Raw genomic sequence first — 14,905 nt, 5'->3', positions numbered from 1 at the left:
AAGACCCATTGGTTTTCAAAAATTAGATGTTTTGGGGGCTTATCTCTCAAATGCATGTCTTAAAAGCTGGGGTGCCCAATGTGGGGTTTGAACCCTTTGCTCCTCAGGAAGTTTTGAGTTCTCTTCTGGTTGTTGGTTGCTATACCAGGGGTGAGGTTTATGTTGAGATTGTGTCCCCATCTCCCCTGCAGGCTTTTGTATGGTTTTCTTCTCTTTTACCCAATGTGTGGTTGTCACTCAGCTAGGCTTTAGGTTCTTTTTTCAAGAAGAAATTGTTCCATATTTAGCTGTAGATCCAGTGAGTCTGTCGGAGGAGGTGAGTTCAGGATCTTCCTACATTGCCATCTTGAACTGGTGATACTGTCTTTTTCATAATGCAAAGAAAGCATTTGTGTGTCAAATTCTGATGGTTTCTTTCAGAAGAATTCATTGGTGAAAATGCATAAGAATAGTAATATTTATTTCAAGGATCATGTTACCTTGGTCACATGGAATACATACAATAACTTCTTTAAGAAAATGTAAAGGGCGTCACATGATTTTTGTAAAAACCTTCATTCTATTACATGCCTATGTTAATAATCACCGAGTTTAGCGAATGTTGTTTTTGGCCTCATTGTATGACTAGTGTAAAAAGTTAAGCCCCAAATTCAATAATTGGCTTCTTTTGGTTAGGTTTAAAATAAAATTCAGGAAACTCTTCTTAAAAAATTTATATTTGCACTTGTTGACAATTAGGGAAAAAGAAAGAAAAGAAAATAAATATTATTTGAGATCTCATCACCCAATGTTATTGGTGATTTGGGGGAAAAGTTTAATAACATTTGCTAATTGATTTCTCTAAATTTAGCTGGTACAGTGAAAAGAACATTGAATATTGGAAGGGAAGCAGAAAGCATATATAAGTGCAAGAATTGCCCCTAAATTTCTGGCATCAATGTTGACCTCAGAAGGATTGGAAGAGTTGTAGGGAAACACTGGTCCCAAGCCCCACTTAGATGGGCTTTCCTACCAGTAGGATCACCACTCATTAGTGCTGTCATTCAGCTTCTTCAGGGGTGTTTCTGTGAATGGTAGATTCTGTTGATGATACTCACTTATCAAGAATATTTTAGAAATGTTTCATGTCACAAGGAAAGAGTTAGGCTTCATAAAGTGTTTCTTTCCTTGTCAAGAGAATCTCTCAGTTGGCCATGTGCACTTTGGGTCAAAGCAGTACAGTTGACCCTTGAACAATGTGGGGGTTGGGGGCATCGACCCCAATGCACTTGGAAATCCACATATAACTTTACAGTCAATCCTCCTTATCTGAGATTCCACGTTCATGAATTCATGTAGTACTGTAGTATTTATTGAAAAAAAAATCCGTATATAAGTGGACTCATGTAGTTCAACCATGTTGTTCAGGGGTCCACCGTACATAGTAACATTGGCCGTGTTAGATTCAGTGTTCTGAGAATGCCACTTGCTAAACTGGAATTTATTTTAAAATTTGGGTAGACTTTTGAGAATGTATTTTAAAATTACACCTCATGGGACTTCCCTGGTGGCGCAGTGGTTAAGAATATGCCTGCCAATGCAGGGGACGTGGGTTTGAGCCCTCGGCTGGGAAGATCCCACATGCCACGGAACAACTAAACCTGCGAGCCACAACTGCTGAGCCCGAATGCCACAACTACTGAAGCCTGTGCGCCTAGAGCCCATGCTCCGCAACAAGAGAAGCCACCACAATGAGAAGCCTGTGCACCACATGAAGATTAGCCCCCGCTTGCCGCAACTAGCGAAAGCCGGTGCGCAGCAGTGAAGACCCAATGCAGCCAAAAATAAATAAATAAATTTTAAAAAATTAAAAAAAATAAAATTAGACCTCATGAAAAGATATAGAAGGTGGGTAAAAAAGTGCATGGAATGATAATCATATTTGATTTTTTAAAAATTGTAATTTAGGGGGCTTCCCTGGTGGCGCAGTGGTTGAGAATCTGCCTGCCAATGCAGAGGACACGGGTTCGATCCCTGGTCTGGGAAGATCCCACATGCCGCGGAGCAACTAGGCCTGTGAGCCACAATTACTGAGCCTGCGCGTCTGGAGCCTGTGCTCCGCAACAAGAGAGGCCGCGATAGTGAGAGGCCCGCGCACCGCGATGAAGAGTGGCCTCCGCTTGCCGCAACTAGAGAAAACCCTTGCACAGAAACGAAGACCCAACACAGCCATAAGTAAATAAATAAATAATAATTAAAAAAAAAAAATTGTAATTTAGGTAGGGTCAGTGCTCCTTGGTAAGTTACTTTAGTTACTACTTCTTTATTGCTCCTGGGGCCAAACAAAAGTAGTTCTGTTTAGAAAGTTAAGGTGATAGTGCTTTCCTAGTTAAAAAACACTATACAGTTGACGCTTGAACAACCTGTGGGTTGGGGCACTGATCCCCGATGCAGTTGAAAATCTACATATAACTTTACAGTTGGCCCTTGTGTCTGCAGTTCTGAATCCGCAGATTCAACCAACTTTGGGTGGTGTAGTACAGTAGTACATATTTATCGAAAAAAATCCATGTATAAGTGGACCTGTACAGTTCAAACCCATGCTGTTCAACCATCAACTATATATGTGGATATCTAAGTTGTTTAACTTTGTTAGAAACCCATTAAGGAAATTCCTGTGTGTGTGATCATGAGAATATTCATGCCCATGCTGTTGAAACTTATTCCTGCAGCTTAGTTTTGATGTCAAGGGCATTACTGCACTACAGGCAGTAATAAAACTACTCGTTTTGTTGCGCTTCACTCTATAATGCTTTGCCGATACTGTATTTTTTTACAAATTGAAGGTTTGTGGCAACCTTGTGTTGAACAAGTCTGCTGGCACCTTTTTTCTAACAGCATTTGCTCACTTCATGTCTCTGTGTCACATTTTGGTGATCCTTGCAATATTTCAAATCCTCTACCAACATAAAGATTATGACTCACTGAAGGCTCTGATGATGGTTAGCATTTTTTTTCATCAATAAAGTGTTTTTAAATTAAGATATATACATTGTTTTTTAGACATAATACTCTTGCACACTTAGTTGACTACAGTACAGTGTAAACATAACATTTATATGCACTGCAAAACCGAAAAAATTCATGTGACTCATTTTATCACAGTATTTGCTTTATTGTGATCTGGAAGGAACCTGCAGTATCTCTGAAGTATGCCTGTACTTAATACCTTAAAGAGGAATTAAAGAGATTGAGTAGATAGGTTCCTTGGTAAAGATTTGAAGATTACAGGTTTGGCCTGGGGACATAAAAGATGTTTAGAAATGTAGCTGTCAATGATTTGCAGCTTCATTGATTGGGTTGCTGGAAGTTGATTAAGTTTCTAGAGGTAAAGTGTTTTTACCAAATACTAATTATAGGAATCTGTTCCATAGAGTTTGTCTGTGAAATTGTAATTTCACTGTTATTGGTAATACCATGTTTATAATCTACTTTGAATAGCACATGATAGAAGAACTAGAATATAGAGCTTTAAGTTTTTGTCAGTTTTATTTGTTTGAAAGTTTCAGGCCTAGAAGCAGTCAGTCCTATGGTATAAACCAGTGCTACTAAAATGACAGGTCCATGGTGAGATAAAAGGCTTGCACCAGAATGTAAAGTAGTACATTGCATCCTTCACTTCACAGAAAGTTTTGCTGTATAAAACTGTCAGTTGCACTACACAGTGTGTTTTGTAACATAGTTGATTTACATTCTGCTTCAAGGTTCTTATCTCACACTGGATTGCTGTTGTGACCAACTCCAGCCCATCTGCAGATCATACTTGGAGTACTAGTATAAACAACTCATTTCATAAGTGAATGATCTGTTTTCTGATTACATTGTTGGGATTCGATCGGTTTTAATGGACATTTCTGCTGCTGTTACCTTCTAATGCCCTACAGAGCAGGTAGAGCTAATGAAACAAGTAAGGAATTTGGAGTCCTGGCTGTGCCTTTTCTCAGCTGAATGGCCTTGGCCAAATAATTTAACCTCTCTGAGCCCATTTCATCATGTGTAAAATTAGGATATAATCCCTATGTTCCCGTGTTGTTGTGAAGATTGAGTTACTGTTTAAGAAACCACTTTGAAAACTCTAAATTGTAGTTAAAACGATATCATCCATACTGACAGTTTTCAAACCTTCGCTTCCATTTCTCTAATGCTATCTCTTGCTCTCAGCAATTAACCTCTTTTTTCCTCCTCTTTTTCTTTAAGAAATTTAAATATTGTTGCGTGCCCATTATGAACCAGACTCTGGTAAATAAATGAAATTAAACAATCTTTTCTTCACATTTTATATTTATGCTTGCCTCACATAGTAAATGAAAAGAAAAATGGTTCTACAAAGCTCGTAAGAAAAAACAGTGATCATCTGCCCTATTCCTCTGAACCTAGGATTCTTGCTTCTCTGAGGCAGTCATTTCAGTGTCTTTAACTCTTTTTTTTGTTGTTGTTATTCTCTTCATATTTCTATATAACATTTTATGGCAATATTCTTAATTTTCAGTTTTAACTATTTATCTATTAACTTGCTGCTATAAAAAATAAGGGCTTTGCTCTCATATACAATTTCCATCCCCTCACCCTGCCAGAATTGTATATCTTAATTTTTGGTTAGGTCAGTGTTTAGTGTTTATATCATTAAGATGGTAATTATTATTTACAACTGAGTCAGATAGCATAATAATAATCAAACTTATTTCTTGTACAATGTTTTTGTTTTCTGGGGAATTAGTAACTGTCTCATTTTTATTTGCTTTTTTAAAAAGTACCTTCTCAATGATAGGAAGAATTGATAATGCCAATATCTAGATTTGCCATGGATCTCTTTCTATCTTTTATTGCTTCTGCTTTTTTTCACTTTTGTTGTCTTATCTCCTTGTGTGTGTGGGATTACTTTCTGAGTGGGTTATCAAGCACTGTATTTGTAAAATTATTTGAAGAAATAGTTTAAGACAGAGAATAGTGTTTTTTTTCCCTTTGGAGAAAGTTTAGGTTGCTTTTTCCAAGTTTCTGGAGTCCCTAGCACTTTGGAGATGCCTGGGGACAGACATTAGCACTCTCTTAAGATCATCTTAAACTGAGTTTAGAGATTCAGATGTCTGCAGTTGATTGGCGATTTCAAGAAGGCCTTTTCTACATCTGGCCCATTCTTACTCCTAGGGTACAGCCTTTCAGGGTCCCAACTCAAAGCAAGGAGGGGTTCAGAGCTGTCTTGGGCACCAAATCTTTTATTCTCATAGCCCCTCGAAGTTATCAAAACCCCCATTTGGCCTCTTATCCTTTCAGCTGCCTTCTCTAGTTTCAATTAATACTTGCCCCAAAATCTGGGCTCACCTCCCTCCACCTCTAGCCTAGCCCAGATGCTGACCTGGTAATTCTTCCCTATCATGTTAGCACTTGACTTCAGGCACATTTTTTAAGAAATCTTACTTATATAGTTGTCCTCAGTGTATGGACTGGCCCAGAATACCTAGTCTGCCATTACCAAATGTTAAAGTCTGAAAGATTCACAATTAACTAAAAACATCCTGAGTGAAATTTACTACTAAATTCTACAGCCAATCAAACTTTCAACCAGATGTGAAAAGAGAATAAAGGTATTTTCAGACATATAAAATCTCAAAAGAATGTTCTACCAAAATGAGAAGTAAACTTTTGAAGAAGATGACAGAGAATTTTTTTAAAAAGCAAAAAGCAGAAAAGCACAGAAAGCCTCCAGAATAATGGTGAAGGGAGTTCCCAAGATGACAGCTATACAGGTAGCCTAGAGTAACTTACCAATATTTGAGAATGGCAAGCTCCAGGAAGGATGTTTTCACAGGAAGAAAGAAAGTAAAAGAAAGAAAAGGAAAGGAAATTACAATAGCTATGTTTACTGTGTTCAAGGAGATAAAAGATAAGATTGAGCATTTCAGGAAAGAATTGGAAACTATTAAAAGATAAGTGGAAATCATAATGTTGAAAAATAGAATAAACGAAATTAAGGCCTTAAAGATTGAGATAATTGGTGAACTGGAAGATATGACAGAAGAAAATGTTTGGAATAAAGCACAGACAGAATGATAGAAAATATAGAAGAGAGGATAAGAGAAAGGAGGATACAATGGGAAGGTCAAATATGAGTGTTTTGGGAATCCCTGAAGGAGAAAACAAAGTGAGAATGGGCTAAAGCAATATTTGAAGATAAATTGACTGAGATTTTGCCAAAAGTGAGGAAGGCCATGTACTTAAGAAATCCAAAAACCTCAAGCAAGATAAACAAAAAGAAATATTTACCTAGGTTGACAACTAAAGACAAAGAGGACATCTGAAAAGTTATCAAAGAAAACAAAATAAAACAAAACCAGATATTTACCAAGAAGAAAAGGTGATCTACGAACAGCTTCTAACAGCTGACTTGTCAGCTAAAACAGTGAAAGCCAGAAAACAATAGAATGATGTCCACAAAGAAATGACTTTTTTTCCCTGCCAAACCAGAAATAAATTCTATACCCAGAATAAAGGTGAAATCAAGACATTTTCAGAGCAACAAAGATTGAGAGAATTTGTCACTAGGAGACCTGCACCAAGGAAATACTAAAAGAATGTCCTTCAGGCAGAAGGAAAGTGACCCCAGATGGAAGCTCAAGGGATAAAGGAAGAAGCGAAAGATGACAGTAAATATGTGGGTAAATCTAAACGAATATTTACTGTATATAGCAACAAGAGCCTTCAGTTGAACATATATGTGGAATTATGATGGCATTTCAGTCAAGTTGGTGGGGCGTAAATGGAATTAAAGTATTTCTATAGTCCTTGGGTTGCCTGGGAATTGGTAAAACTAATGTTAATGTTAGCTAATGTTAATCTAATTAACATTAGTTAAGTCTAATATTAATTAGTTAAGTTTTAATCTTGAGAGAACCATTAAAAGTATATAGTAATATGTTAATAGAGTATATGTCTTCTAAGCTAACAGAAGGAGAAAAATGAAGTAAGAAGTTATCAGCCCCAAAGAAGGCAAGAAAGGAGAGAAAAAGAAACATAGGAACGTAGAGCTTATTAAGTACAAATAGCACTTAGTAAGACAATAGATATAAATCCCAAGAGGTCCGGTAAATGTAAATGTACTAAATGGCTTAATTAAAAGATAAAAATTGTCCAACTGGGTAAAGATAATTGAACTCAATTATTTGATGTTTATAAAGATACAGCAAAGTTGAAAGTAAAATGTAAAATTAAAATATATACCATACAAACACCTTGAATAGAGGGATGGTGTAGCTAAACTGTACTTGAAGCAGAAGCAGTGAACATTACCAAAGGTGAAGAGAAACACTTCATAATGATAAAATATGAAATCTCAGGATATGTAACTGTAGCAGATATTCTTATTGGCCTGTATCACATCCTCCTTGCCCCCGCATTTCACCTGGATATTACATACAGCTCACTGTGTACTGCCAGCATCTCACTACACTGTGCTTCTCTTTCTGGAAACTTAAAAGCTGCTCAGGTGAAACCTGGGATTGTGGGGGCAGTTAACACTCCTGGGGCAAGCCTCAAGCAGTGGAGGGACTGGAATCAGTGGATAAACTCTCCAACTTCCCATCCCTTAGAGGAACAATTCTGAAACACATTCTGTTTGGTTCCTTGGTGAGTTCCCTGTGGGAGTGGCTCCAGTGCTTACTGCAGAAATCAGCTCAGTAACACACTTTATTGGCTTTCTTTCCTTCTCTGGATCTCTCTCTTCATTTCCTTACTGTGTTTCCTGGGATCACGTCCAATTACCTACCTGCCCTAAAATCTACACTTTTGGGAGAAGTCAAACTAAGACAAAAAAAAAAATCTGAATTTGTAAGTATCTAATTAATTTTAAATTTCTCTCTCTCTCTCTTATCTGTATGCAAAGAGTGGCAGAACTACAGGGAGGAATAGATGAAGCCACAATTGTAGTTGGGGATTTTAACCCAATTTTCTTAGTAACTGATGGGACAAGAGACAGATATCAGTCAGGTTGTAGATTTGAGCACCATGATCAACAAACTTGACCTAATTTATATATACAGAACATTGCACAAGAGAACTGTGGTGTACGTTTTTTTCTAGCACAAGCAACTCTTTCCAAAACTGACCATATGATAAATCTTGCCACAATTCAGAGTCTTGAAATAATGGAGTATGTTCTTTGAACATAGTGGAAACAAGTTACAAAAAGATACCTAAATACTAAAAACCCTTTGACGTACTTTTGTAAAAGATTTTCTCAGTTTATTTGTTTTTAATTTTAATGGGATTTTTTCAAATAAAGAAGTTTCACATTTTGCAGAGTCAAATCTGTCATTCTCAAATGACTCTTTCATTAGTTTTAAGCTCAGTTTCTCCCTGTCCAGGAATTCAGTAAATACTCATTTAAATCAAAAAAAAAATTTTAAGCAGTTTTTTCTATTTTAATGGCTATGTTTAATCATTCCTCTGGTTTGAACTTCAGAATCACTTTCTCGTTCCAAAAAAGAATTCTACTAGAATTTTTAATTGGAATTGCATTAACTCCTTGTTCTTTTTTTTTTTTTTATTTTCATTGGTTTAACTTTCTAACTAAAATAATTCATATAGAATCTAGTTTAATACATTTAATGCTGATTTTTATTTGTTAACTGATGATATGCTATATTTTCAACTTCTTTTTTTTTATTTTTTTTATTTTTACGAGAGATAGACTGACACCAAGCATTGTACATGGATGACCACAACAAAAGCAACAATGATTGCCATTACCAAACATGAAACACACTCATACTATGTCATAATATTGACATTCAGTCCAGTAATCCTCCACTGTAACAGCTCCTTTACTTTGCAGTGAAAATTGATTTGTATATTCTTTGCCTCTGAGTCCTTGTGGGATTTTTTCTTCTTTTAAATTCAAACAGAAAGTCACAAAAATTATACTCATCCTCATCAGTTCACTCAGTCCCATGTAATTAATTTTTTTTTCATCTTGATCTTTTGTTAGCACTTTTATGAGTTCATCAGTTTTTCATTAGAGTTCGGAAAATGCTTATTCATTCAGTTCAGCAGTACAGTCAGTTACCAGAAACCTGTACTTGTCAGAGTCTTTTCCATGAATTTCCTGAAGATGAAACCCTTTTATAGGAACATATTTACAAAATCATCAGAGTACACCCAGAACTGTCTGTAAATGATAAAAGACTTAAAAATGACCACGGTTAAAGATTTGATGAAAGTTCATAATAATGCAGTTGACAAGAAAATTAGTTATTTCTGAGATATACATTTTAAAGTAATAACTAGGATTATGACATAACATTATACCAGAACATATAAGATTTTTAGAAATTTCATGTAATGTCTGAAACATTTATATTAACATATTTCCATACAAATAACCCAATGAAAGTTTAGTATTAGTTGTTTTGTTTGTTTGTTTGTTTATACTGCAGGTTCTTATTAGGCATCAATTTTATACACATCAGTGTATACATGTCAATCCCAATCGTCCAATTCAGCACACCACCATCCCCACCCCACCGCAGTTATCCCCCCTTGGTGTCCATATGTCTGTTCTCTACATCTGTGTCTCAACTTCTGCTCTGCAAACCGGCTCATCTTTGCCATTTTTCTAGGTTCCACATACATGCGTTAATATACGATATTTGTTTTTCTCTTTCTGACTTACTTCACTCTGTATGACAGTCTCTAGATCCATCCACGTCTCAACAAATGACTCAATTTCGTTCCTTTTTATGGCTGAGTAATATTCCATTGTATATATGTACCACAAATTCTTTATCCATTCGTCTGTTGATGGGCATTTATGTTGCTTCCATGACCTGGCTATTGTAAATAGTGCTGCAATGAACATTCGGGTGCATGTGTCTTTTTGAATTACGGTTTTCTCTGGGTATATGCCCAGTAGTGGGATTGCTGGGTCATATGGTAATTCTATTTTTAGTTTTTTAAGGAACCTCCATATTGCTCTCCATAGTGGCTATATCAATTTACATTCCCACCAACAGTGCAGGAGGGTTCCCTTTTCTCCACACCCTCTCCAGCATTTGTTGTTTGTAGATTTTCTGATGATGCCCATTCTAACTGGTGTGAGGTGATACCTCATTGTAGTTTTGATTTGCATTTCTCTAATAATTAGTGATGTTGAGCATCATTTCATGTGCTTCGTGGCCGTCTGTATGTCTTCTTTGGAGAAATGTCTATTTAGGTCTTCTGCCCATTTTTGGATTGGGGTGTTTGTTTCTTTAATATTGAGCTGAATGAGCTGTTTATATATTTTGGAGATTAATCCTTTGTCCGTTGATTCATTTGCAAATATTTTCTCCCATTCTGAGGGTTGTCTTTTCATCTTGTTTATGGTTTCCTTTGCTGTGCAAAAGCTTTGAAGTTTCATTAGGTCCCATTTGTTTATTTTTGTTTTTATTTCCATTACTCTAGGAGGTGGATCAAAAAAGATCTTGCTGTGATTTATGTCGAAGAGTGTTCTTCCTATGTTTTCCTCTAAGAGTTTTATAGTGTCCAGTCTTACATTTAGGTCTCGAATCCATTTTGGGTTTATTTTTGTGTATGGTGTTCTAATTTCATTCTTTTACATGTAGCTGTCCAGTTTTCCCAGCACCACTTATTGAAGAGACTATCTTTTCTCCATTGTATATCTTTGCCTCCTTTGTCATAGATTAGTTGACCATAGGTGCATGGGTTTATCTCTGGGCTTTCTATCTTGTTCCATTGATCTATGTTTCTGTTTTTGTGCCAGTACCATATTGTCTTGATTACTGTAGCTTTGTAGTATAGTCTGAAGTCAGGGAGTCTGATTCCTCCAGCTCCGTTTTTTTCCCTGAAGACTGCTTTGGCTATTCGGGGTCTTTTGTGTCTCCATACAAATTTTAAGATGATTTGTTCTAGCTCTGTAAAAAATGCCATTGGTAATTTGATAGGGATTGCATTGAATCTGTAGATTACTTTGGGTAGTATAGTCATTTTCACAATGTTGATTCTTCCAATCCAAGAACATGGTATATCTCTCCATCTGTTGGTATCATCTTTAATTTCTTTCATCAGTGTCTTATAGTTTTCTGCATACAGGTCTTTTGTCTCCCTAGGTAGGTTTATTCCTAGGTATTTTATTCTTTTTGTTGCAATAGTAAATGAGAGTGTTTCCATAATTTCTCTTTCAGATTTTTCATCATTAGTGTATAGGAATGCAAGAGATTTCTGTGCATTAATTTTGTATCCTGCAACTTTACCATATTCATTAATTAGCTCTAGCAGTTTTCTGGTGGCAGTTTTAGGATTCTCTATGTATAGTATCATGTCATCTGCAAACAGTGACAGTTTTACTTCTTCTTTTCCAATTTGTATTCCTTTTATTTCTTTTTCTTCTCGGATTGCCGTGGCTAGGACTTCCAGAACTATGTTGAATAATAGTGGTGAGAGTGGACATCCTTGTCTCGTTCCTGATCTTAGAGGAAATGCTTTCAGTTTTTCACCATTGAGAATGATGTTTGCTGTGGGTTTGTCATATATGGCCTTTATTATGTTGAGGTAGGTTCCCTCTATACCCACTTTCTAGAGAGTTTTTATCATAAATGGGTGTTGAATTTTGTAAAAAGCTTTTTCTGCATCTATTGAGATGATCATATGGTTTTTCTTCTTCAATTTGTTAATATGGTGTATCACATTGATTGATTTGCGTATATTGAAGAATCCTTGCATCCCTGGGATAAATCCCACTTGATCGTGGTGTATGATCCTTTTAATGTGTTGTTGGATTCTGTTTGCTAGTATTTTGTTGAGGATTTTTGCATCTATATTCATCAGTGATATTGGTCTGTAATTTTCTTTTTTTGTAGTGTCTTTGTCTGGTTTTGGTATCAGGGTGATGGTGGCCTCATAGAATGAGTTTGGGAGTGTTCCTTCCTCTGCAATTTTTTGGAAGAGTTTGAGAAGGATGGCTGTTAGCTCTTCTCTAAATGTTTGATAGAATTCACCTGTGAAGCCATCTGGTCCTGGACTTTTGTTTGTTGGAAGATTTTTAATCACAGTTTCAATTTCAGTGCTTGTGATTGGTCTGTTCATATTTTCTGTTTCTTCCTGATTCAGTCTTGGAAGTCTATACCTTTCTAAGAATTTGTCAATTTCTTCCAGGTTGTCCATTTTATTGGCATAAAGTTGCTTGTAGTAGTCTCTTAGGATGCTTTGTATTTCTGCGGTGTCTGTTGTAACTTCTCCTTTTTCATTTCTGATTTTATTGATTTGAGTCCTCTCCCTCTTTTTCTTGATGAGTCTGGCTAATGGCTTATCAATTTTGTTTATCTTCTCAAAGAACCAACTTTTAGTTTTATTGATCTTTGCTATTGTTTTCTTTGTTTCTATTTCATTTATTTCTGCTCTGATCTTTATGATTTCTTTCCTTCTGCTAACTCTGGGTTTTGTTTGTTCTTCTTTCTCTAGTTTCTTTAGGTGTAAGGTTAGATTGTTTACTTGAGATTTTTCTTGTTTCTTGAGGTAGGCTTGTATAGCTGTAAACTTCCCTCTTAGAACTGCTTTTGCTGCATCCCATAGGTTTTGGGCCGTCATGTTTTCATTGTCATTTGTCTCTAGGTATTTTTTTATTTCCTCTTTGATTTCTTCAGTGATATCTTGGTTATTTAGTAACGTATTGTTTAGCCTCCATGTGTTTGTCTTTTTTACATTTTTTTCCCTGTAATTCATTTCTAATCTCATAGCGTTGTGGTCAGAAAAGATGCTTGATATGATTTCAATTTTCTTAAATTTACTGAGGCTTGATTTGTGACCCAAGATGTGATCTGTCCTGGAGAATGTTCCGTGCGCACTTGAGAAGAAAGTGTAATCTGCTGTTTTTGGATGGAATGTCCTATAAATATCAATTAAATCTATCTGGTCTATTGTGTCATTTAAAGCTTCTGTTTCCTTATTTATTTTCATTTTGGATGATCTGTCCATTGGTGTAAGTGAGGTGTTAAAGTCCCCCACTATTATTGTGTTACTGTCAATTTCCTCTTTTACAGCTGTTAGCAGTTGCCTTATGTATTGAGGTGCTCCTATGTTAGGTGCATATATATTTATAATTGTTATATCTTCTTCTTGGATTGATCCCTTGATCATTATGTAGTGTCCTTCCTTGTCTCTTGTAACATTCTTTATTTTAAAGTCTGTTTTATCTGATATGAGTATTGCTATTCCAGCTTTCTTTTGATATCCATTTGCATGGAATATCTTTTTCCATCCCCTCACTTTCAGTCTGTATGTGTCCCTAGGTCTAAAGTGGGTCTCTTGTAGACAGCATATATATGGGTCTTGTTTTTGTATCCATTCAGCAAGCCTGTGTCTTTTGGCTGGAGCATTTAATCCATTCACGTTTAAGGTAATTATCGATATGTATGTTCCTATGACCATTTTCTTAATTGTTTTGGGTTTGTTTTTGTAGGTCCTTTTCTTCTCTTGTGTTTCCCACTTAGAGAAGTTCCTTTAACATTTGTTGTAGAGCTGGTTTGGTGGTGCTGAATTCTCTTAGCTTTTCCTTGTGTGTAAAGCTTTTGATTTCTCCATCAAATCTAAATGAGATCCTTGCCGGGTAGAGTAATCTTGGTTGTAGGTTCTTCCCTTTCATCACTTTAAGTATATCATGCCACTCCCTTCTGGCTTTTAGAGTTTCTGCTGAGAAATCAGCTGTTAACCTTATGGGAGTTCCCTTGTATGTTATTTGTCGTTTTTCCCTTGCTGCTTTCAATAATTTTTCTTTGTCTTTAATTTTTGCCACTTTGATTACTATGTGTCTCGGCGTGTTTCTCCTTGGGTTTATCCTGTATGGGACTCTCTGCGCTTCCTGGACTTGGGTGGCTATTTCCTTTCCCATGTTAGGGAAGTTTTCGACTATAATCTCTTCAAATATTTTCTCTGGTCCTTTCTCTCTCTCTTCTCCTTCTGGGACCCCTATAATGTGAATGTTGTTGCGTTTAATGTTGTCCCAGAGGTCTCTTAGGCTGTCTTCATTTCTTTTCATTCTTTTTTCTTTAGTCTGTTCCGCAGCAGTGAATTCCACCATTCTGTCTTCCAGGTCACTTATCCTTTCTTCTGCCTCAGTTATTCTGCTATTGATTCCTTCTAGTGTAGTTTTCATTTCAGTTATTGTATTGTTCATCTCTGTTTGTTTGTTCTTTAATTCTTCTAGGTCTTTGTTAATCATTTCTTGCATCTTCTCAATGTTTGCCTCCATTCTTATTCCGAGGTCCTGGATCATCTTCACTATCATTATTCTGAATTCTTTTTCTGGAAGGTTGCCTATCTCCACTTCATTTAGTTGTTTTTCTGGGGTTTTTTCTTGTTCCTTCATCTGGTATATAGCCCTCTGCCTTTTCATCTTGTCTATCTTTATGTAAATATGGTTTCTGTTCCACAGGCTGCAGGACTGTAGTTTTTCTTGCTTCTGCTGTCTGCCCTCTGGTGGTTGAGGCTATCTAAAAGGCTTGATGGGAGGCTCTGGAGGTGGGTAGAGCTGACTGTTGCTGTGGCAGTCAGAGCTCTGTAAAACTTTAATCCACTTGACTGTTGATGGGTGGGGCTGGGTTCCCTCCCTGTTGGTTGTTTTGCCTGAGGCAACCCAACACTGGAGCCTACCCGGGCTCTTTGGTGGGGCTAATGGCAGACTCTGGGAGGGCTCACGCCAAGGAGTACTTCCCAGAACCTCCGCTGCCAGTGTCCTTGTCCCCACAGTGAAACAGAGCCACCCCCGCCTCTGCAGGAGACCCCCCAACACCAGCAGGTATGTCTGGTTCAGTCTCCCCCAGGGTCACTGCTCCTTCCCCTGGGTCCCGATGCACACACTATTTTGTGTGCGCCCTCCAAG

At 36.8% G+C, this 14,905-nt stretch overlaps 1 protein-coding gene across 12 annotated transcripts in view; it reads left to right on the top strand.

Moving 5' to 3' along the window:
- CEP63 (centrosomal protein 63) overlaps positions 1 to 14,905 on the top strand; it is an 84,111-nt gene that overhangs the window by 17,808 nt on the left and 51,398 nt on the right. The gene's annotated exons all lie outside the window — the stretch shown is intronic.

The sequence above is a fragment of the Balaenoptera borealis genome (assembly GCF_965194805.1).
Source record: "Balaenoptera borealis genome assembly, chromosome: 5".
NCBI classification, from domain to species: Eukaryota; Metazoa; Chordata; class Mammalia; order Artiodactyla; family Balaenopteridae; genus Balaenoptera; species Balaenoptera borealis.
The sequence above is the reverse complement of the archived record's forward strand: the minus strand, read 5'-3'. Positions and strand labels throughout refer to the sequence as shown.